The sequence below is a fragment of the Miscanthus floridulus genome, chromosome 18 (assembly GCF_019320115.1).
Source record: "Miscanthus floridulus cultivar M001 chromosome 18, ASM1932011v1, whole genome shotgun sequence".
Taxonomy (NCBI): Eukaryota; Viridiplantae; Streptophyta; class Magnoliopsida; order Poales; family Poaceae; genus Miscanthus; species Miscanthus floridulus.
The window spans coordinates 2,017,402-2,039,574 of record NC_089597.1 but is presented as its reverse complement, the minus strand read 5'-3'; the positions used below and the strand labels follow the sequence as shown (position 1 = coordinate 2,039,574).

The 22,173-nt window shown below is 45.7% G+C and overlaps 1 long non-coding RNA gene and 1 pseudogene across 1 annotated transcript; one reads left to right on the top strand and one right to left on the bottom strand.

The window, feature by feature from the left end:
• Positions 1-288: 288 nt before the first annotated feature.
• LOC136520130 (cytochrome P450 709B2-like) lies at positions 289-22,124 on the bottom strand (annotated as a pseudogene).
• LOC136522860 (uncharacterized) lies at positions 4,272-4,680 on the top strand. Its single transcript, XR_010775993.1, has 3 exons — positions 4,272-4,340; positions 4,449-4,512; positions 4,589-4,680. It is a non-coding gene; the product is annotated as an uncharacterized lncRNA (long non-coding RNA).
• Positions 22,125-22,173: the final 49 nt, after the last annotated feature.

The following is a 22,173-nucleotide window of genomic DNA, read 5'->3' as shown; positions in this document are numbered from 1 at the left end:
CCATAGCAACGGGGAAAGCAAATGCCAAAACAAAACAACCAGATTGGATGGTCCACAACACAAACGAGGTAGATCCCACGGTCAAAAAATGGATGCCGGAGGGAGCCAAAACATCCGATTGTTGGATAGCAATTCCGAAAAAAACAAGCAATTGTCCTTTTAACTCGTTTAGCTCCTGCTGGAGATAAGAGAGAAGAAGACAGAAAAGAAGGTGACAATGGCTCAAGGAATCACAGCAAACTACTATCGTCAAACTAGAGATGGACGCTAATAGGACTACAACATGTTTCAACTGGCCAAAGTGTGCGGACCCAAGAGCCTAAGAACGACAAGGAGCCCTTTTGACGGTTGCAGAGTCACGAAGGCGACCGATGCATGCATATACTGTCGATGTTTTACCACCAATAGCCTGCCACGAGGGTACCCGGGGCAGTATGTTCAGGCTTTGGCGTATGCCGAACTCGATGGTTTACGCAAGAGACAGCCGATTTATCCTGGTTCAGGCCCTCGATCGTAGATCGAGTAATAACCTTACGTCCAGTCGGCCTTAGGCTTTGCGTTGGATTGATTATGATCTGCTCTGTTCTCTCTTTTGACAGGAGCATTGCCCTCCTTTATATAGTCAGGAGGCCAGAGTCCTAGTCGGTTTACAATGAGATTTCCTAGTAGGATTACTTGATAGTTCTACTACTAAAATTTACATGGGAAGAATCCTAGTTGAACTAGATCTTCTCTCTCCCTTGCAGGGTATCCTATGGGTTCCGTATTGACAAGCCCCCGAGCACTTCATGGTTGAGCTCTGAAAGTCTCGCTCTGCCCCTTCAAGTCTTGTTGAGTAGGAATAAGATGTCATCCGAGTGCTTTCTGGAGTGAAACCTTGTAGCGCTTCTTAGGATCTTTGAGTGGTGAGTGCTTTTCTGAAGAAAAAATACATCCATCTGGTTGTAGCCCCCGAGCCTCTTGCTATTTGGAACAAGAAGCTGGAGGATCTTGTCTTGAAGTTGTTCCGATTGTTCGTTGAAGTTTTATCAAAAAGAACTCGAATATGGCTCGTTCCGGGTTCTTTTGTCGTAATGTCTTGAAATGGTCTGTGTTGAGGAAGTCTTTTGGTGACATGCGCTTTTTCAAAGAAAAAGTGCACTCACTGAGTGTAGCCCCCGAGCCTCTTGCTATTTGGAACAAAAAGTTGGAGGGTCTTTATCCTTTATGTTGTTTGAAAATTTGTGTTCTGAAGTAGTCCCCAAGACTTGGATTAAACCATCGTCCGAGTAGTCTCGCGGCATCCTTCTGAAGCGGCCTTTTATTCTTGGATTAAACCATCATCCGAGTAGTTTTGCGGCATGTAGCCTCCGAGCTTATGTCCGGGTTCCTTTTTGGTGAAATTGCACTCACTGAGTGTACGAGCCTCGTGCTTTTGGGTTTATCCCGCAGCTCCGCGCTTTCTCTGAGTTCTTCTCTTTAGAAAAGAAGTCGGATGAAGAGTCTTGATGTATCATCGTCATTGTAGTCTTGAGTTTCTTGTATTCTTGGTCCTTTGTCTTTGGTTCCGAGCCTCCGGAAGTAGTTGAAATGAAAACCGGGTTCCCTAGCTTAGTGTTGATTAGGCTATGGTGCTGGTCGAGCCTCCGAGCGTATATCCGTGTTGTTTTGTTCAGGAAGAAATCGGATGCGAGGTCATGGCGTATTCTTTGATGGTCTGCTGTTGCCAGATGTAGTTGTATGGTGGTGGTTGAGTGTAAATGCCTTTTGTTCACGGGTTGTACTGTGCTGGTATATTCTTCCGAATATGCCCGTCTTCGAGTACTGCTTCCTCTCGCCTGAGTCATATATTATTGAGTCCTGTCTTTTCACTGTGTCCTTTGTTAGGCTTATTTCGTTGGTACTCCTAGTCCATGTGCGCCGATCCTTTGGTCTATAAATACTGTCCTGGAGTGCTTGTTTTCATTCATTGGATATTCTGTTGAAACCTTGGTAGTCATGAACATGGTAGTTTGTGAAGTAGAGCAGCCCCCGGGCATGTTTTGTAGTTCTTGTGTGTCTTGTCATAGCTGGAGGAAGTCTTGTGATAGGGATTAGAGGTAGGCTAATCCCACGACAGCATTGTGCCAGGATATACGTGGTGGTAGTTGGAGGAAGTCTTGTGATGTGGGCTTCGTTCCCTATCTGGCAGTTCTGGGTTGATCCTCGTCGCCTGTCTTGAGACCATCTGGTGCAGATCAACACCATATCTAGCATCACATCGGTCTTGGGTAGATAGATGCCTGCCGGCCTTCTATGCTCCAGGTTGCCCTGCCGTGCTGTCGATTTCCGCCTTGGATGCACTGCGTCCGTCCTTTGAAGAAAACAGTGTAACTGATGGCAGTTTGTCCTTCCGAGTAGCAATTTGGGACACGTAGTCATTCCAGAACCTAGTCGTGTCCGTGTTCCTCTTTGCTACTTTGCTTTTCGTGGTGCCGAGTTCGTTGGGTCTTGTAAGATTTGTAATCTTCTATTTTTGAAGTCGCTTATAATGTAATGAATCTTGTCTTCCGAGTTGTCTTTGACTTTTCTGTTGTGATCCCTGTCGTTCATGAGACTACCGAGTTCTTTCTTACATAACCGGGTTCTTTTGTTCCTCGTGAGGTAGCCCTTTCTTTCTTCTTTCTTTCTTCTTGGTTTGACGGGCTGTTCTTGTATCAATCTGATAACCCTGCCGTGGCATTGGATGGATAAGTCTGAAATCTGCCCGTTGGTTTGTACCGTTGTGAGGATTCGTGCCCTCCGTCGTTTTAGCTATGTCGGTAAATGGACCATTGCGTTCCCACATTGTGTTTTAATGGGCTTTGTGGGCCGTTTGTATCACTGAAAAATCTATTTAAAGACCTTTTATCTTCCTTTCCCTTGTCGCCCAGCTCTTGCCTTTAAACCCTAGCTCTCAAAAATCCGCCGCCGTCATTGTCGCCATCACCCGAGCACCATCATTCTAGCTTCATCTTCCTTAGTGCCTTTTTTGCTTCCGCCAGTTCATGGGAAAGAAGAAAACTGCAAGCAAGTCTTAGGTGACCTTCGTGGACGAGGAGTCATCCCTGTCTTTGAGTGAAAACCAGGAGTTCATGGCCATGAGGGCAGCTCAAAAGGTTTGGCCGGCTCCAACAACAAGCGAAGACCAGCTGCGCAAGCTCGTTAGCGACGGCTTGATCCAAAGCAAAGTCATTGCTGAATGGAGAGTTCCGGGCGAGCATCGGGTTCCGGCTCTGGGTCCTGGTGAGATTATCTTTTTTGTTTCCTTTGTCCACGCTGGACTTTGTCTTCCTGCTTCTGCCTTCCTTCATTAGTTTCTTGGTTATTTCAGGGTTAGTCTGAACCATCTAACCCCCAATGCCGTTCTCCATCTTTCTGTTTTTGTTCACCTTTGTGAAGCCTTCCTTGGGATCCCTCCTTCTCTATCTCTTTTTCGCTTTTTCTTTCGTCTGAAACCTCAACCCCGCCGTGAAGAAACCAGCGCCCTCGGCGGTTGCGGGATTCAGTTTCGCCAGGGTCTCAAAATTAAGTTTTGTGATTATGACCTGGTCGATTCTGTCAAAGATTGGCATGCTGAGTGGTTCTACGCTGCCAATTTGATCCCTTCTCTTGTCGTTCACTCTGGATCTGGTCCTGTGGTGAATGACCGATGGGACAAGAAGCTTGAGTCACCTGCTGAGATTCAAGCAATCTAGCCACTCCTTGATAGGATTAGCATGCTGAAACAGCAGGGTTTGACCGGCTTTGGTATTGTTTCAAGCTTCCTTCGTCGCTGGGTTCAGCCTTTGAAAGAGCGGGAGCATCTCGGCTTTGAGTATTCTGGGGCCGAGGATCCTTCACGCATGGTCCTAGCTCTTGAGCTGACCGGTGAGGAGGTACTTGAGCGCCTCCAGAAGATGCTAAAAGGAGTGAGCGTCATTCCTCCTGCCGTCTCTGAGTTCTCGACCATCAACCCACCCCAGCTGTGAGTTGTCTATCTTTTTGTTTGAGTTCTTTATGTACTCTTGCTGCATCCATTCTTGCTTAGCTTTTCCTTGTCTCGGTGTTTTATCTTTTTTCATAGGAGCTTGGGCGGAACTTTGTCGATCCGATCCCCCTTGATGTTCTCCCTGCCGTGGCGGAGACTGGGGATCGTCTAGCTGGTACTTCTGTAATTAGTAAGTCTCAAACCTTTACAGCCCTTCCTGGGGTTTCTTTTAGATTTGTTGATGTATATGAAGAATATGTTCCTTGTCTAGTCCCTCGCGGTCCTCGCAGTGTCCCAAAGAGGGGGCGAATGGATGGGTCTTCATCTGGCTTGCCTGTCTCCAAGAAGCCTCGCAAACCAAGTACTCCCTCAGGTACTCCAGTTGTTGCTAGCATGCTCTTAGGTGAGCACATTTAATACTCTTTGTTCTTTTATTTTCATGTTTCTCTCTAGAACCGAGTACTTTTCATCTCCTTTTCAGCAGGTGCTCTGGTTTCGTTGGCTGAGGAAGAAGAGGATGATGAAGTCCCCCTCATCATGCGGCGGTGAGTTATTTTTCATATTCTTGTTGCATTGAATTTCTCCTCTTTGTTTTGAATTTTAGTCTTGAACTTTTTGAAGTAATCGGAGGTCGGGTGTGAGTTCTTCCGAGGCTCCCGCGCCGACTTCTTCTGAAGCTCCGGTGTCGAGTTCTTTGGTTGCCTCTGTCCCGAGCTGTACCGCTCCTCCGGTGTGGAGTTCTTCCACGGCTCCAGCCCCGGCTTCTTCCGTGGCTCCGTTGTTGGCTGTCCCGCTCCCATCGCCGGGTGGCGGGGACGTCTTCGCCATCGTGGTTCCCCCTGCGAGGCTTTCTCTTGGCTTCGCGAAGAAAAAAGTAGTCGGGTGAGTAGATTCTAGCTTTATCTTTTTGGCTTTTATCTTCCTTCCTCTGGTTTTTATTGGTGCTTCTTTTTATCACTTTTCAGTGTTTTATCTTCTCTAATTTCTTCATCGACTTCTTCTCTGCCTCCTGCCGTGCCAACGAGTTCCGAGCCTCAAGACTCACAACATTCTGTTGATGAAGTCACCGCGGGGGCTTCAGAGCTACCTGGCGGAGTTGCGGACTTGGTCGCTCCAGAGGTAACTGTGGTCGTCGCACTGGGTCCTTCTGAGGGTTTAGCTTCGGCTTCCCTGGAGTTTGCTTTGGTCGCTCCTTCTTCGCCCCAGCCGACCTCTCCTTCCCCTTCTCTTGCTTCCGGCGGCCCCTCCTTTTCCGGTGACGTGGTGCAATAGTTCGATGCCACTCATCGGTTATCGGAGCTGACCGTAGCCTAGGGGAGCTTGTCGACCCTCGTGACTTCTTTTGGTGAAAAGCTCTAGGTAGGTTTTACTGCCACTCCTCTTTTGCATGCTTATTTTTCTTCTATCCTTATGCCTTGTTTCTCTTTGCCTCTTTTTGCTCAGTCTTTCTCTCATGATCATTCTGGCTTCTTTTTCTCATCTGAAAATGAGAGGAAGTTGTCTTCGGAGGTGGACGCTCTAAAAGCCGATCTTGACCTCCTCCGGGCTGAGTTGGAGACGGAGCATCAAATGCACCAAAAGGAGGAGAAAGCCCTTCGCGCCCGGGTAGTGGAGACGGAGAAACAGAGAGATGCTGTGGTGGAGTCTGCAAAGAATGAATGCAAAGGTGCCGCGGGTTCTGCCTGTTTCTTCTTGTATTTTGACTTCTTTTTCCGCTGACTTGTTCTTGGGTGTCCTGTCTAGCTCTCCGAGTTGAGAAGCAGAAGCTCTCAGAGAGTATTGATGAAATGAGGGCCCTTGTCCATTCTAGTCATAATAGAGCTGAGGAGGTAATTACTCATGCTGAGGAAGAACTCGCCCTTGCTAAGCTGATTAGGCGTGGAGCTGACAGAGATCTTGTGCAGGCCCAAAAAACTATTGAAGGCTTGTCCAGGAAGCTGGCGACGGCTACTGAGAATTGGAATGTTTTGTGGAAATCTTTTCGTTCAGTAGCTGATGTCCTCCGGACTCCAGCGGATGACGGGCAATCTTGGGCGCAGTTCATTCCCCGGATTCCGACTCATTTCCAAGAGTTCACGAAGAGGTGTGCCCAAGTATGTACCAAGAATGTGTTGGCCCAGGTCCGGGTCCTTGCTCCAGAGGCGCCTCTCTCCAAGATAGCAGAAGAAGCTAAAAGCCAAGAATATCTTGATGCCATTGAGAGGATGGAGTCTGAGGTCGAAGGTCTAGCCAGTAGGGTTGTAGACAGTCTAAATATTGACATTTCCCTTTCTGATGACAACGCCTGACTCAATTGAGCATCCCCTTGTGATATTACACTCCTTTTTAAATGAAGATTCTTTATTTTTGTTGATGTATTCTTTGCCTGGGTGCGGTTGAAGTTACTTGACTTGCTGAGTACTTTGTCCTGTTCCCGTCTCTGCTCCGCAAAACAACTCTGTGCGTTATTCTGACGAGACCCCTCGATTTGTCGAGTACTTTTCTTTTCTTCCTCCTTTGTGATCCGTCGAGTGCTTTGTCCATGCTATGACTTGTTAGATGTAGATCTTTGTGTTAACAACCTTTCGCCTGCGCTATGTAAAATGACTCGGTATAGAATGTTGCCTTGACAAACTTCGGCATCTGAGTGCTTTCTTGAATGGCGCTTGTGCTTTTCTGAGGAAAAAGTATTCCTATCTGGATGTAGCCCCCGAGCCTCTTGCTTTTTGGAACGAAGTGCTGGAGGGTCTTTTGAAGTTAAATTTCGGTCGACTCAGCCATTTTGCTTTTTGTTTCGGGTGTTAGCTTTTAGCTACCCTCATCGGCGAGCTCAAGCGTTTTTTTAGCTATTTTGCTCTCGGCCGGGATGCTCAGGCATGTTTTCAGCCATTTTGCTTTTTTGTTTCGGGTGTTAGCTTTTAGCTACCCTCATCGGTGGGCTCAAGCATTTTTTCAGCTATTTTGCTCTCGGCCGGGATGCTCAGGCATGTTTTCAGCCATTTTGCTTTTTTGTTTCGGGTGTTAGCTTTTAGCTACCCTCATCGGCGGGCTCAAGCATTTTTTTAGCTATTTTGCTCTCGGCCGGGATGCTCAGGCATGTTTTCAGCCATTTTGCTTTTTTGTTTCGGGTGTTAGCTTTTAGCTACCCTCATTGGCGGGCTCAAGCGTTTTTTCAGCTATTTTGCTCTCGGCCAGGATGCTCAGGCATGTTTTTAGCCATTTTGGTTTTTTGTTTCGGGTGTTAGCTTTTAGCTACCCTCATCGGCGGGCTCAAGCGTTTTTTCAGCTATTTTGCTCTCGGCCGGGATGCTCAGGCATGTTTCTAGCCATTTTGGTTTTTTGTTTCGGGTGTTAGCTTTTAGCTACCCTCATCGGCGGGCTCAAGCATTTTTTCAGGTCATGACAAGACATGCTGTGGATGAATGCCATCTTTATTGATCATGAGTATAAACTACTACATATGTTGTTGAAGAGTATTGCTTTTCGTCGATTGTGAACGTTGGTCCCTTGTGGCTTGCATATCTATTTTTTCTTGAGTTGTTTCTACGCGTAGAATCTTCTTAGCTGGCTGATGTGCCATGTATTGCTGACTTCTTTTCCATCTTCGGTTATTAACTTGTATGTGCCTGGTCCGGTGACTTTTGTGACAATGAAGGGACCTTCCCATGGACTGAGTAGCTTATGTCGTCTGTCAGTCTTCTGTATCCTTCTTAGTACTAAGTCTCCGACTTGTAGTGATCAAGGTTGGGTACTCTTGTTGTAATGCCGTCTTAAACCTTATAGGTATCTGGCTGATTGGAGGGTAGCGTTTACTCTGATTTCTTCTGAGCTATCGAGTTCTAATCTTCTTGTGTGTTCCGCTTCTCCTTCATCGTATTGCTCTATCTTTGGGGATGTCCAGATCAAGTCGGCGGGCAGTATGGCCTCTGACCCGTAAACTAGGAAGAAAGGTGAGTAGCCTGTTGCTCTGCTTATTTGAGTTCGTAGTCCCCATACTACTTTCGGTAATTCTTCAATCCATTTGGACCCATAGTCCACTAGTTCTTCGTATAATCTTGGCTTTAATCCGGCTAGTATGAGTCCATTGGCCCTTTCTACTTGTTCGTTGGCCTCTGGATGTGCAACAGACGCATAGTCTATACTGAAACCACAGTCTTGTGCCTAGCCCTTGAATTCTATAGCTGTGAAAGGGGAGCCTAGATCTGTGATGATTCGATTGGGCATGGCGAAGCAGTGCATAATGTCTTGGATGAACTCGACTGCTTTGGTTGCGTTGTACTTCATGAGTGGTTTGTATTCAATCCACTTGGTGAATTTGTCGATTGCTACGAAGATGTACTCGAAGCCGCCTTTTGCTTTTTTCAGGGGTCCTACTTGATCTAGCCCCCAGCAGGAAAAAGGCCAAGCGGGTGGGATGCATATAAGATTGTGAGCTGGTATGTGGGCTTGTCTTGCAAACATTTGGCAACCTTTGCATTTTTTGACAAGCTCTTCTGCGTCTTTCAAAGCGGTTGGCCAGTAGAATCCGGTGCGAAATGCTTTGCCAACCAGTGTCCTTGAAGCGGCATGATTTCCACAGCAGCCTGAGTGTATTTCATCTAGGATTTCTTTGCCTTCTTCAAATGAGACACATTTTAGTAGTACTCCTGATGATGCTGCTCTTCTGTAGAGTTTATCCCCTACTAGAACGTAGTTTTTGCTTCTATGAACAACTTGTGTGGCCTCTGCTTTATCTGCTGGCAGTTTATTTTCTTTGATATAGGCAATGAAAACTTGGGTCCACGAAGTGTTGATTATCAAGATCTAAATGCCTTTAGCCTGAATTTCATGTGTTGTTTCACTGGGTTGTTTGATAGAGGGAACTGATAGCTCTTTTATGAATACGCCGGGTGGAACTTTTACTCTGTCTGATCCGAGCTTGGCAAGGACATCTGCTGCAATGTTGGAATCACGTAGGACGTGTAAAATTTCTAATCCTTGGAAATGTTTTTCAAGTTTCCGTATTTCAGCACAATAAGCACCCATGTTTTCTTTGGTGCAATCCCAATCTTTGTTGACTTGGTTGATGACCACTGCTGAATCGCTGTATACAAGCAATCTTTTTATTCCGAGGGTAATCGCCACTCGTAGCCCGTGGATGAGGGCTTCATATTCTGCTTCGTTATTTGTAGCTTGCCATAATATCTGAAGGACGTACTTGAGTTGTTTTCCTTCTAGAGAAATGAGGAGAACGCCTGCACCGGCCCCGCCTAGTTTGAGTGATCCATCAAAGTACATCTTCCAGTGGTCAAGGATTGTATCTGATAAAGGCTGTTGAATCTCTGTCCATTCGGCCACGAAATCGGCGAGGGCTTGAGATTTGATTGCTTTCCGTGGGGTGAAATTGATGTCAAAAGCTCCAATTTCAACTGCCCACTTGGATATGCGCCCCATGGCATCTTTATTGTGTAGGATGTCTCCGAGTGGAAAATCTGTCACCACGGTAATCTTGTGGCTTTTGAAATAGTGGCGAAGCTTCCGTGAGGTAATGAGTAGAGCGTAGAGTAGTTTTTGTACATGCGGGTACCGGATTTTGGATTCTGACAGTACTTCGCTGATGTAGTATACGGGATGTTGCACTTTATACATGCGCCCTTGTTCTTCTCTTTCTATGACTATTGCTGTGCTGATTACGGTTGGAGTTGCCGCAATATATAGCATCATATCTTCATCTTTCTTTGGAGGTGTCAGGATAGGTGATGAAGTGAGGTATTCTTTAAGTTTTTTGAAAGCTTCGTCGGCCTCTATTGTCCACTCGAACTTGTCTGTCTTCTTTAGTAGTTTAAAGAAAGGTAACCTCTTTTCGCCAAGTCTTGATATGAAACGGTTGAGGGCCGCCATGCATCCTATTAGTTTCTGCACATCTTTGACACTTCTAGGTGGGCCCATTTCTATTATAGCTCGAATTTGCTTGGTGCTGGCTTCGATCCCGCGCTGACTGACCAAAAATCCGAGTAGTTGTCCTGAGGGAACTCCAAATACACATTTATTTGGGTTCAATTTCCATCTCCACTTCTTCAAGTTTTTGAAGGTTTGCTTTAAATCTTCAATTAGAGTGTCTGGGTTCTTTGTTTTCACCACCACATCGTCCACGTATGCCTCCACATTTTCACCGATTTGATTCCCAAGGCAAGTCTGGATAGCTCTTTGGTACGTGGCGCCAGCGTTCTTTAGTCTAAATGACATGGTCTTGTAGCAGTAGGCACCAAACGGGGTGATGAAAGATGTCTTGCTCTGGTCTTCTTCTTTTAGTGCGATCTGGTGATATCCTAAATAGCAATCGAGAAAAGATAATAGCGCAGATCCTACTGTCGAGTCAACTATCTGGTCAATGCGTGGTAGCCCGAACGGATCTTTTGGGCAATGTTTGTTGAGATCTGTGTAATCGACGCACATACGCCACTCGTCCGTGTTTTTCTTCTGTACAAGGACCGGGTTTGCTAGCTAATCTGGATGAAGGATCTCCTTGATGAATCTGGCTGCCATCAGTTTTGTTATTTCCTTTTTAATTGCTGCCTTCTTGTCGGGTGAGAATCGTCGTAGCCATTGTTTTACAGGTTTGGAGCTTTTGTTAACATCAATTCTGTGCTCAGCCAACTCCCTTGGGACTCCTGGCATGTCGGCTGGCTTCCAAGCAAAGATATCTTTGTTGTCCCGAAGAAAGTTGGTGAGCGCGAGTTCCTATTTTGCCGAGAGGTGAGCACTGATAGTTGCTGTCTTGGAGGTATCGCCTATGCCTAAGTCGATTTGCTTGACGTCGGCTTCTTTTGGTGGTGCGATGATGCTGGGCTTTTTAGCCGGTATTTCTAATTCTTCTTGGCTTGTTTCTGCAGCGATTGCGGCTATTTCTTTTCGTCCATTGTCGGTTTGCACTTTAGCTGCAATTTGGATCGCCTGAACGTCACAGTCAAAAGCGCACTTTAAATCGCTTCGAAGAGAAAGGATACTGTTGGGTCCTGGCATCTTAAGCAGTAAGTACGGATAATGTGGTATTGCCATGAATTTGGCCAGTGCTGGACGTCCAAGGATTGCATGATATGATGAATCGAAGTTGGTGATTTCAAATTTGATAAACTCTGTTCGGTAGTTTGAAGGAGTTCCAAAGGTAACAGGTAAAGTAATTTGTCCGAGTGGCATGGCTGTTTTGCCGGGTACTATTCCGTAAAAATGTGTGCTTGTTGGTGTAATCATCCCGGCAAGTTGTAGTCCCATTTTCCTTAGAGTTTCTGAAAAGATGATGTTAAGTCTAGCTCCTCCATCGATTAGTACTTTGGTGACGGTCATACCAGCAATAGTCGGATCTAGAACCAGTGGATAATGGCATGCGTTTCCCACGCTAGTCCATTGGTCTTCTCTAGTAAATTGGATAGGATACTGTGACCAATTGAGGTATCTTGGTGTAGCCGATTCTGCTGTCATAATGGTCCGCAGTGCTAGTTTTTCTTGATGTTTGCTTCTGTAATCCGGAGCCCCTGAGAAAATCACTGCTACCGTTCCCCTGGGTTTTTGGAATCCTTTGTCCTCGTGGTTGTCTTCTTCTCTTTTTTGATTGTCCTCTTTGGTGTTTTCCTTACTATCTTTTCTTGTGTATCGATCATTGAAAGTGTAGCAATTTCCGATGGTGTGCCTCCCACTAGGGTGCAATGGGCAACGTATGTTTTCAATGTCATCATATCTTCTGGGTTTGGGAAACTTCTTTGATTTGTCGGCCATTGCCACAGTATTGTCTGGTCTACATTTTCTTTCTTGATGTCTGCTATTTCGGTGATTTTGCTTGTCTGGGTTGTCTTGGTTGCTTCTGTCCGGGAACCTCTCTCGTGTTTTTTCTTCTGCAGTAATCATCTTTTCTACTGTACGTCTGAATTCTTCATTGTTTCTCGGATTTTCTTTGCAGAAGTCTTGAAATTACCATCTAGCCATGATTCCGTGAGAGAAAGCTTCAATTACTTCTCGTTCGGTTATGTCATGCACTTGAGCTCGTAGTTCGCCGAATCGTCGATAGTAGTTTCTAAGACTTTCACCTCCCTTTTGCTTGAGTCCTTTTAGTTCTGCATGAGTGATTGGGTGTGTAATGATTCCTGCGAAATTCTCACAAAAAGCTCTTTGCAAATCCTCCCAATTTCTGATAGATCCTGGATTTAGTTTATCGAACCATTGGAGGGGCATGGCCTCCAGTGCCATGGGGAAGAAAAGGGTTTTGATATCGTCGTCTCCTCCGGCTAGTTCAATTGATTGTGAATATATTCTGAGCCATTGCTTTGGTTCAGTTTTGCCATCATACTTGGAGTGATTAGACGGTTTGAATTTGTGAGGTAATCGCACCAATGCGAGCCTGTTCGTGAAGCAGGGGAACCTGTCATGTGCCTTGGTTTCTTTGAATTCAGATTCGGCGCCTTCCTCTAGCCAACTGTTGTTCTGATGGGAACAATCTTGCGAGGTTGTCTAGGTAGGTACCCTGCTCCTAGTCTTCCTTAGTTGTTCAAATCGGTGTCCTTGATTATGTTCCTTCCTACTTCCTCCGTCATGGCTTCCACCTGGCCCAAGTCTTTCGAAAGCGGATTTCCTTTGATTTTGATCTTCTTGCCGGTGGGTTGTTGATCTGGCGGATAGTCTTGATCGAGCTTTCTCTTCATGCGTTCTCGGGATTGTCGATCGGAGCAAGTCCTGGAGCTGTTCATACTTCTCACCAGGATGCGAAGTTGCTCCGAGTTCTTCTAATGCTTCTCGAATCTTATCGTAAGGCGTATTCGCCGTGCGTCTTCCTTCGACTTCTCGTTGCGATTTTCTTTTGTCGTACTCAGCCAATTCTGACTCATATCTGATCCAAGCTTCCCTGCGCTGCCTAGCACGGTGTTGGCGCCCTTGCTTCAACTTGTTTTTTCTTTCTCTAGCTTGTTTCTGACTATCTGTTTCTCCGTCGTAGCCCTAGGCAAAGGGTGATATGTTGGATTCTGATTCATCTGATGATCTGACATCGGGTGCTTCCGGGGGATTTAATGGTGACCGCGGTCATCGAACCATGAGCACTTCTCATGCATGAGTCGTTCTGTTATTAGCATTAGTTTTCATGCTGTCGGAGTCGCTGATAACTTTAGTGGATGCCTCGGTGTCATAGATCGAGTCTCCTTCTTGGTAAGGTAAAATAGCTGTTGTTGTTGTGCCGACTAGTTGGGTTCCGCTACCCTCAGGAACGGAATCCGGCCAGTGGATGATACAGTCCTGCGATGTTATCGTTAGCACGAGACCCTCCTGAGCTCCTGTCAGTGGTATCCCGAATCTTGGATTGAAAAATCTTTCGACCTGTCCCTGATAGGATTTTGTCATGTTGTCGAGCCCAAATGGAAAAGAACTCGACTTCTTGAGAGAATTCTAGGGGTAATCCGAGTTGTTTTGGGTTGTGCTCTGGAATCTTGCCAAAAAAGAACTCGGTTTCTTGAAAGCACTTGGATAAAACTTCGCCTTGGAGCTTGAATTCGAATCGGATACGAGTGGTCGTGAAATCCGATTTGACTCGGATACTATGAGCTGCGCGAATCTTCTGGTGAGCTGATCCGTTGTAGTTGTTGAAATAGGAACTTCTTTTAGATGATCTGGATCTTCGAGGAGATGGCTTTGAAGCTTGCCATTGTTGTTTGCCTCGCAGATCCATGAGCCAAAGATGAAAGTTGATCCCATCGGGAAAATTATGTTGTCGAGGTCCATCGAGCTCTCAGAAGCAAAGTCGCCGAAAGCCCCTACCTGGCGCGCCAGCTGTCGATGTTTTACCACCGATAACCTGCCACGGGGGTACCCAGGGCAGTATGTTCGGGCTTCGGCGTATGCCGAACTCAATGGTTTATGCAAGAGACAGCCGTTTTATCCTGGTTCAGGCCCTCGATCATAGATCGAGTAATAACCTTACGTCCAGTTGGCCTTAGCCTTTGCGTTGGATTGATTATGATCTGCTCTGTTCTCTCTTTTGACAGGAGCATTGCCCTCCTTTATATAGTCAGGAGGCCAGAGTCCTAGTCGGTTTACAATGAGATTTCCTAGTAGGATTACTTGATAGTTCTACTACTAAAATTTACATGGGAAGAATCCTAGTTGAACTAGATCTTCTCTCTCCCTTGCGGGGTATCCTATGGGTCCCGTATCGACACATACTCTGGTGCCACCTCGAAAGCGAACCGCCGCAAGATAAGCGCCAGCGTCACCTTGGCCTCCAGCATCACAAAGTCCTGCCCGATGCATGACTATGGGCCCAGGGAGAAGGCCAGTAGCATGTTTGGGTGCATCACCACCCTACCCATGCCATCTTGAAACCGGAGCGGGTCGAACTCACCAGCGTCCGCTTCCCACACCTCCTCATCACGGTGGCGCATCGGGACCGGGATCACCAAGTGCGTGTCCTTTGGCACCTTTACATAGTAGAGGTCCACGTCTATCGTCGCCTACCTATCGATAATGTTGGTCGTGTCGTACAGCCGGAGCGTCTCATATAGCACCATCATCACCTACAAATTGATTAACCATGATCATGGGCACCGTCGGTTTAATCATAGTAGTCTTGTACTTCTTGTTCATGGCCAGCCGATCAGGGCTTTAATTTAATTACTTACAAGGTTGAGCTTGTTGAGGGCATCGGCATTGAGGGGCACCTCAGCGCCGCCATACTCGTGGAGCACCTCCTCCCTGAGCCACTGCTGCCACTCAAAGGAACATGATCTAGGTCAGGAGGTGTGCAGTCATGTCATGGCCGGCGAAGAAGAATGTTTTGCACTCATCAATGATCTCCTCCATCCTCATGACCTACCGCATCTTGCTGTTGTTGTCGCTGGCATTGGCCTCCAACATGAGGCCAAGCAGGTCATTGCTAGCCCTTGGATTCCTTAGCTGAGGCCAGGCGCTCATCGATGATGGCCATGAGCGTGCCCCGCACAATGTGCTTGAGCTATCACTGGCACATGTTAGCCTTGGTCAGCATGTGATCCATGCCTGGGACGTGCATGATGACATTGTTGACGGAGGCAAAGACCATGAGCTAGAGCACCTGCTACACCAGGAACACCTCTTTCCCCTACCGATAGCTACTACCGAACGCGGTGTGTGAGATGACGTCGGCGGTGAGCTCCATGAAATGTTACCCACCTACACCATCACCTCCTTGCTCGCCAATGCTGCGGCACTCACCTCCTAGTCCCAAACTACCTCCACCACGCATGCCACCATCGCCCCTATCATCGACTTGAGCTTGTCCAAGGCAAACGCCGAGTGCACGATGCAGCGGTGGCATGCCCAGTCGTCGCCCTTAGTGAAGACTAGGCCTTAGCCTAGGAGCGCCATGAGGGCCAGGCCCGGGTACAGGTTCATGTATAGCCCAACCTTGTCAGAGAGGATCCACTTCGCCATGTCGAGGTCGCCCGCCCACAGCCTCGGCGTCGAGATGGTCCACGACACGAACACCTTGCCATAGAGCGACGCCCACGTGCATGCGTGCAGCATCACGCGGCGTACGATGTCGTTGGAGCTCCACTCTAGCGCCTCATCGCTCATCACCGCCAGCATCGTGTTAGATGATCTCCACCAATTGGCCCAACAGCCAATTGGGCCTTTGGATCCGTGCCCTGATTGGGGCGCCCAACCGTTCCATGGTTGGTGGGCCCCTATCGCACAGCGCTATAAAAAAAAGAGGTGAGGGCCGGGGCACAAGGCATGAGGTTCACCTAAGCCACTAGATGCCCCACCTACAGTCCCAAAGCCCTAGCCAATCTAGAGAGGGGGCGTTGCCAGCGACGGGAAGCTCTGCCACTGGCCACCGCCGCCTCTACACCATCACCACATCGACAGCGCCTTCGCCGCCGGACTTCCCCGCGTCACCGTCGACAACCCTATGGCCAGCTTGTCTTCTACGGAGGTGGTTGATGGTTTGCACCTCCTCAACCCCTCTATATATATATATATATCTGTTAATCTCGTACTAGTATACCTTCTAGGACTTGCTGTTTATTCTAAATATAAGTATACAAGCTAGATCCATGTCTAGTGATCCTATTTTATTCTATCAATGGTATCAGAGCGTAACTAGACGTAGATCTAGCTTCTCGAGGTAAGAAACCGAGTAGAAGAAATTAGAAGGAGATGACTCAAATCAGATCAAACTCCAACCCAAAACCCTAACCCTAGAAATGGATCGGACGAAGGAGGGGAGGACCTACCCAGACTCTTCCCCGCGTGTCACCACCGCCGTCACGTGGGTTGAATCATGCCATTACACGAGAAGGAGCTCTGTTGCCGCCTCGCCGACGCACGGGGAGAAGCCGATCCACGCTCGTCGCCTCGCGTGAGCCCGACCGAGGGCACCATCATAGGACCACTCGACCGTGGTGTGCTCACCCACTTGGCGAGCGAGCACGCCTGTGAGGAGACCTGTGGTAGTGCTGGACAGATCTAGGGTTGCGGGTGAGCCCACCGTAGCACGTGTGGGGGTTTAGGGCACCGTCACCCAATCTGCTCGACGATGGCGTGCTTAGCCTAGGGCAAGCGTGCGTGCCGGCGAGGGTACCAGCGATGATGCCACTCTGCTGCTCCATTTCTCTATCGGCTGTTGCGCTGAGGAGAAGAGAGGGGAGCGGCGAAGAAAGAGAAAGGGAAAATGTGAATGAGCTAGGGTTTCTCGGTTGAGGCTGCGATTCGCTAGACCTAGATTCGGCCCATGCGGGCACGCGCGGCGGGCGACTTTGCCGGCCTAGGCCCAGGTTGTGGCCTGGGAACGCACAGCGTGCGCGAGAATAGTGCAGGCCAGGCCAGATTTCGCTATTTCAATGGGCTGGGCTATATGAACAATAAACACTAAGTTATTGTTTTATTCATTTTCAGAAGCAAATTTTGATGATTTTTTTGTCCGGTTTTAATCTCTATCAAAATTTGAACCAATGGGATAATTTTTTTAGAGAATAGATTAGCACTGTAAAATGCTTCTAAAAAGTAGATACATAATTTTTTTATGTTTCCACTGCAAGTTATAGTTTATTATCTTCTAATTAAATTCAAACCAATAGGAGAATTTAATTTGAAGAGTAGCCATTTTTAGTCAGTAAATTATAATATTGTTATTTTTCTTACCAACGTTGATAATAGCAATATTATAATGTTTATTCATAAGTTTTTCATGCATTAATTCTATTTCTGCCCAACGGTGATGTAGAATTAGTGTATAAGAATGTTGTATATTTTAATTTTGACCAACGTTAAATTAAAGCATGCAATTATGATGTCATATTTTTCTCACTATCTCTGATGGTGTTTTTCATGACTCAACCCAATGGCTTTTATCTCGCATATACCACCTCTTGAAGGGGCAACTACAAGGTATGGCGAGAGAAGTATGAACTAGCACTTGCGCTGTCTGAAAATGACCTAGCGCTTACCTCCCCATGTCCGACTGAGCCAGTGGACCCGATGAGGGAAGATAATGAGACTGATGCTAATTTCACTGCTCGGTAGTGAGATCATGCAAAAGTGCAGATGAAGTATGATCTCAAATGCAAGAAATGGGACATTTTAAACCGCAAGTGCTTGATGGTGGCTAAGTCCATAATTTCAGATGCAATAAGAGGGTCTATTCTAGATTGTGATATCGCCACAGAGTATCTTAAGAAGGTGGAGAGTTAGTTCACTGGCTCATCAACGGCTTATGCTAGTACTTTGATTAAGAAATTGCTCAATGAGAAGTATACTGGTGGCGGTATCAGAGAGGACATACTGAAGATGAGCAACACGACTTCAAAGCTGAAGCCAATGGATTTGGGGCTCAAGGATGAGTTCCTGGTTCATTTGGTTTTTTGCTTCCTTGCCAAAGGAATATGAAACTTTTATTGTTAATTACAACATGCAGCCCGATAAGTGAGATATAGAGAAGTTCATTGCAATGTGTGTTCAAGAAGAGGAGAGGCTAAAATCCTTATAGGGTGACTCTACTAACCTTGTGAAGGACAACAAAAAGAAGAATTTTAATAAGAATGCCAAACCTCAAGGGAAACCCCCTCAAAATGACCACCATCAGAAGAACAACAACGCTCAAGTTGAAAAGGATCAGTGTAAATGGTGCAAGAAGCGTGGACATTACCAGAGAGACTATCCAGACTTCCTAAAGATCCTTCTAAAGAGAGGGATTCCATACGAGGAGAACCCTGCAAAGTGGAGAAAGAAGGATTAAACTAGCAAATGGGGTTGAAGCTAAAGTTGAAACCATTGGAGATCTCTCTCTAGAATTAGATGATGGATTTAGACTTCAGCTTTCATATATTCTTTATGTACCCTCTTTACATAGAAACTTAATAAGTGTCTCACGACTTGACGATGGTGGTTATGATTGCCATTTTAGTAATGGCAAATGTCGGATTGTATGTAATAATAAGTGTGTTGGTCTTACCTTCTGACAAGAAAAACTTTATTTATTTTCACTTTCTGAGAATGTGAATGCTGTGAGCACTGAGAATGAGAATGTTTCCTCGTCTATGAATGCAATAAATAAACGGAAGAGAGTGCATGATGTATCTTCGAAGTTATGACACTGTCGTTTAGGTCATATTTCGAGGGGCGAATAGAGCGATTGATTAAGAAATCAATTCTCCCACCTATATAATTTTTAGATTTAGAACAATGCATAGATTGCATAAAAGAAAAGTATGTTAAGAAAATAAAGAAAGATGCCAAATGAAGCGTAGGAATTTTAGAAATAGTTCACATAGACATCTGTGGTCCTTTTCTTATGAAGAGTGTGGATGGTTATGATTAATTTATAACATTCACATATGACTATTCTCATTTTGACTATATTTATCCAATTAAGGAAAAATCAAAAGCATTGGATAAATTTAAGATATTTAAGGCTGAAGTAAAAAAATTAGCATAACTTAAAGATTAAGGTAGTAAGGTCCGACCATGGGGGAGAGTACTACGATCGACACACCCCATATGGCCAAGTTCCTAGACCTTTTGCAAGGTTCTTACAGGAAAATGGCATAGTAGCCCAGTATTCTACACCGGGTGAGTCTTAGCAGAATGGAGTAGCTAAAAGACGCAACCATACCTCAATGGATATGGTGAGAAGCATGATAAGTTACTCTACCTTACCGATAAGTTTATGGATGGAGACATTGAAAACCGCCATTCATATTCTTCAAGACATAGGGAAGCTGTTGGCAAAAGCATGATAAGTCACTCTACCTTACCGATAGTCTAGCTGAGGCAAAAGTATTTAATCCAAACATAGGGAAGCTAGACTCCAAGACAGTCAGTTGCTATTTCATTGGCTATCTAGAAAAGTCAAAAGGTTATCGCTTCTATTGTCCTAACAGACAAATAAAGTTTATAGAAACAAGACATGTTGTCTTCTTGGAGGATGATATGATTAGGGGGAGCATGATAGTACGAGAAATTAGTTTTGAAGAGAAGCAGGTATACGTGCCCACTCCTATGGTTCAGGAGCCATTCTTCACGCTACCTATTGTTGATGTACCAACAGTGCAAGACACTGTAGTAACAACACCTGTTGTTAGTTCTCCTGTGGCAACAATGAATGAACATGAGCCTTCAGAAACCCCTAGAACCCGTTGTCACATATGAGGGAGAGCAACAACAGCTGCATATAGAATAAGCATCATCTAACGAGGCCCCTAGAAGGTCTCAAAAAGTTAGGAGATCAGTCATTCCTGATGACTACGAGGTTTATGAATGTGAGAAATTTTAAATGGGGGTGATCCCATCTCATTTGAAGAAGCCATAAGAAGCGCTCACTCATCCAAGTGGCTTGAAGCCATGGAAGATGAAATGAAATCAATGAAAACCAATGATGTTTGGAACTTAGAAACAATTCCTAAAAGAACCAAGATAGTAGGATGTAAATGGGTCTATAAAACTAAACATAACTCCAAAGGGAATATAGAAAGGTTTAAAGCGTGACTTGTGGCGAAAGATTTCACGCAAAGAGAAGACAGATTACAATAAGATATTTTCTCCAGTCTTATGTAAGGATTCTTTTAAAATCATAATGGCGCTTGTAGCACATTACGATTTAGAATTACATTAGATGGATGTAAAGACGACGTTCCTAAATGGGAATTTGGAGGAAAATGTTTACATGGCACAACCGAAAGGTTTTATTGTGGAAGAAAAAGAACGTATGGGATGCCGCCTAAAAAAATCCATTTACAGATTAAAACAAGCTTCAAGACAGTGGTATTTGAAGTTTGATAGTACAATAAGAAAGTTTGGGTTTTAAGAAAATGTAGAGAACAATTGCATTTATGCAAAGTTCAACAATGGGAAATATATTTTCTTAATTTTGTATGTGGATGACATCTTGCTCGCTAGTAGTGATGTTAATCTACTACTAGAAACAAAGAAGTTCTTATCCTCAAAGTTTGATATGAAGGACCTCGGTGAAGCTTCGTTCGTCCTAGGAATAGAGATTCACCGAGATAGAGAAATGGGGGTTTTAGGATTATCACAAATGACATACTTAGAAAAAAGTTCTAAAGAAATACAGTATGCAAAATTGTAAGTCTTCACCTGCTTCCATAGTCAGGAACGATAGATATGGAGAATTTTAATGTCACAGGAACCAATATGACATTGATCAAATGAAAGCGGTTCCATATAGTTAAGCTGTCGAAAGTTTATAGTATGCTCAAGTGTGTACTTGCCCTGACTTAGTATTTGTTACCGGGTTACTAGGCAGATATCAGAGTAATCCGGGAATAAAACACTGGAAATTAGTAAAGTTTTACGTTATCTGCAAGGTACGAAGGGTCTCATGCTAACGTACAGAAGATCTGATTCCCTGCACATAGATAGGCATACAGATTTTGATTATGTGGAAGATGACAGAAAATCCACATCAGGATACATATTCACTCTCACAGGAGGAGCTATATCGTGGAAAAGCTCAAAACAAACCGTCACTACATCGTCCATAATATATACCGAGTTTGAAGCATGTTATGAGGCCACATGATAGGTGAATTGGCTGAAAAAATTCATGCCCGGGTTGAAAGTGGTAGACGACATACATAAACCACTCAAGTTATACTACGATAATGATCCTGCAGTATGTTATGCTCACAATAATAAGTCAAGTGGTGCTGCCAAACGCATTGACATAGAGTATTATGTTGTGAAAGATAAAATCTGGGATCATATAATTAGTCTTGAGCATATAAGAACAGAAAAGATGCTCGCGAATTCGTTTATAAAAGGCTTACCACCTAGCGTGTTCAAATAACACTTAGCTGTCATGGGTTTAAGGAAAAGCCTATGATTCTTTGACAATAAGGGCCTAATTGAGAATCTGTTTCAAAACAGAGAAGTGCATTGTAGCGGTTTAATCTAATGACAACTGACCGTGACGATGAGGCACGCTCTATGCACTGATCTGTGATGAAATGGGAATAAGATAAAGTAAGTAAGTTGAGTTTAAGTCATAAGGTGAGATCAATGAGGAGAATGTTAGATGATCTCCACCAATTGGCCCACGCGCCCTGATCGGAGGTGCCCAACCGTTCCATAGTTGGTGGGCCCCCGTCGCACAGCACCATAAAAAGGGAGGTGGGGGCCAAAGCACAAGGCATGAGGTTCACCTGAGCCGCCAGATGCCCCACCTACAGTCCCAAAATCCTAGCCAATCTAGAGAGGGGGCGTTGCCAGCGTCGGAAGCTCCGCCACCGGCCACCGCCGTCTCTGCACCGTCACCACCGCGACAACGCCTTCACTGTCGGGCTTCCCCGCGCCACCGTCAGCAACCCCATGGCCAGCTCATCTTCTACGAAGATGGCCGATGGTTTGCACCTCCTTAACTCCCTCTCTTTCTCTATCTATTAATCCCGTACTAGTATATCTTTTAGGACTCACTGTTTATTCTAAATATAAGTATACATATTAGATCTATGGCTAGTGATTCTATTTTGTTCTGTCAAATCGCCCTCGCTTCACGGTTGTTGCCCACGTAGAAGCGGTACAGCGGCCCTCGGACGCCCTGCCGCGCGAACGCCCGCGCCACGGCGTACGGCCGCCACACCTGGCGCACCAGCGCCGCCCACAGCAACGGGACCAGCGCCGCAGCGAGCGCAGCGAGGACCACTCCCATGCCACTGCCGCTCATCTCGACCACTCCAATGCCACTGCCACTAGTTGCTGCACTGTACCGTACA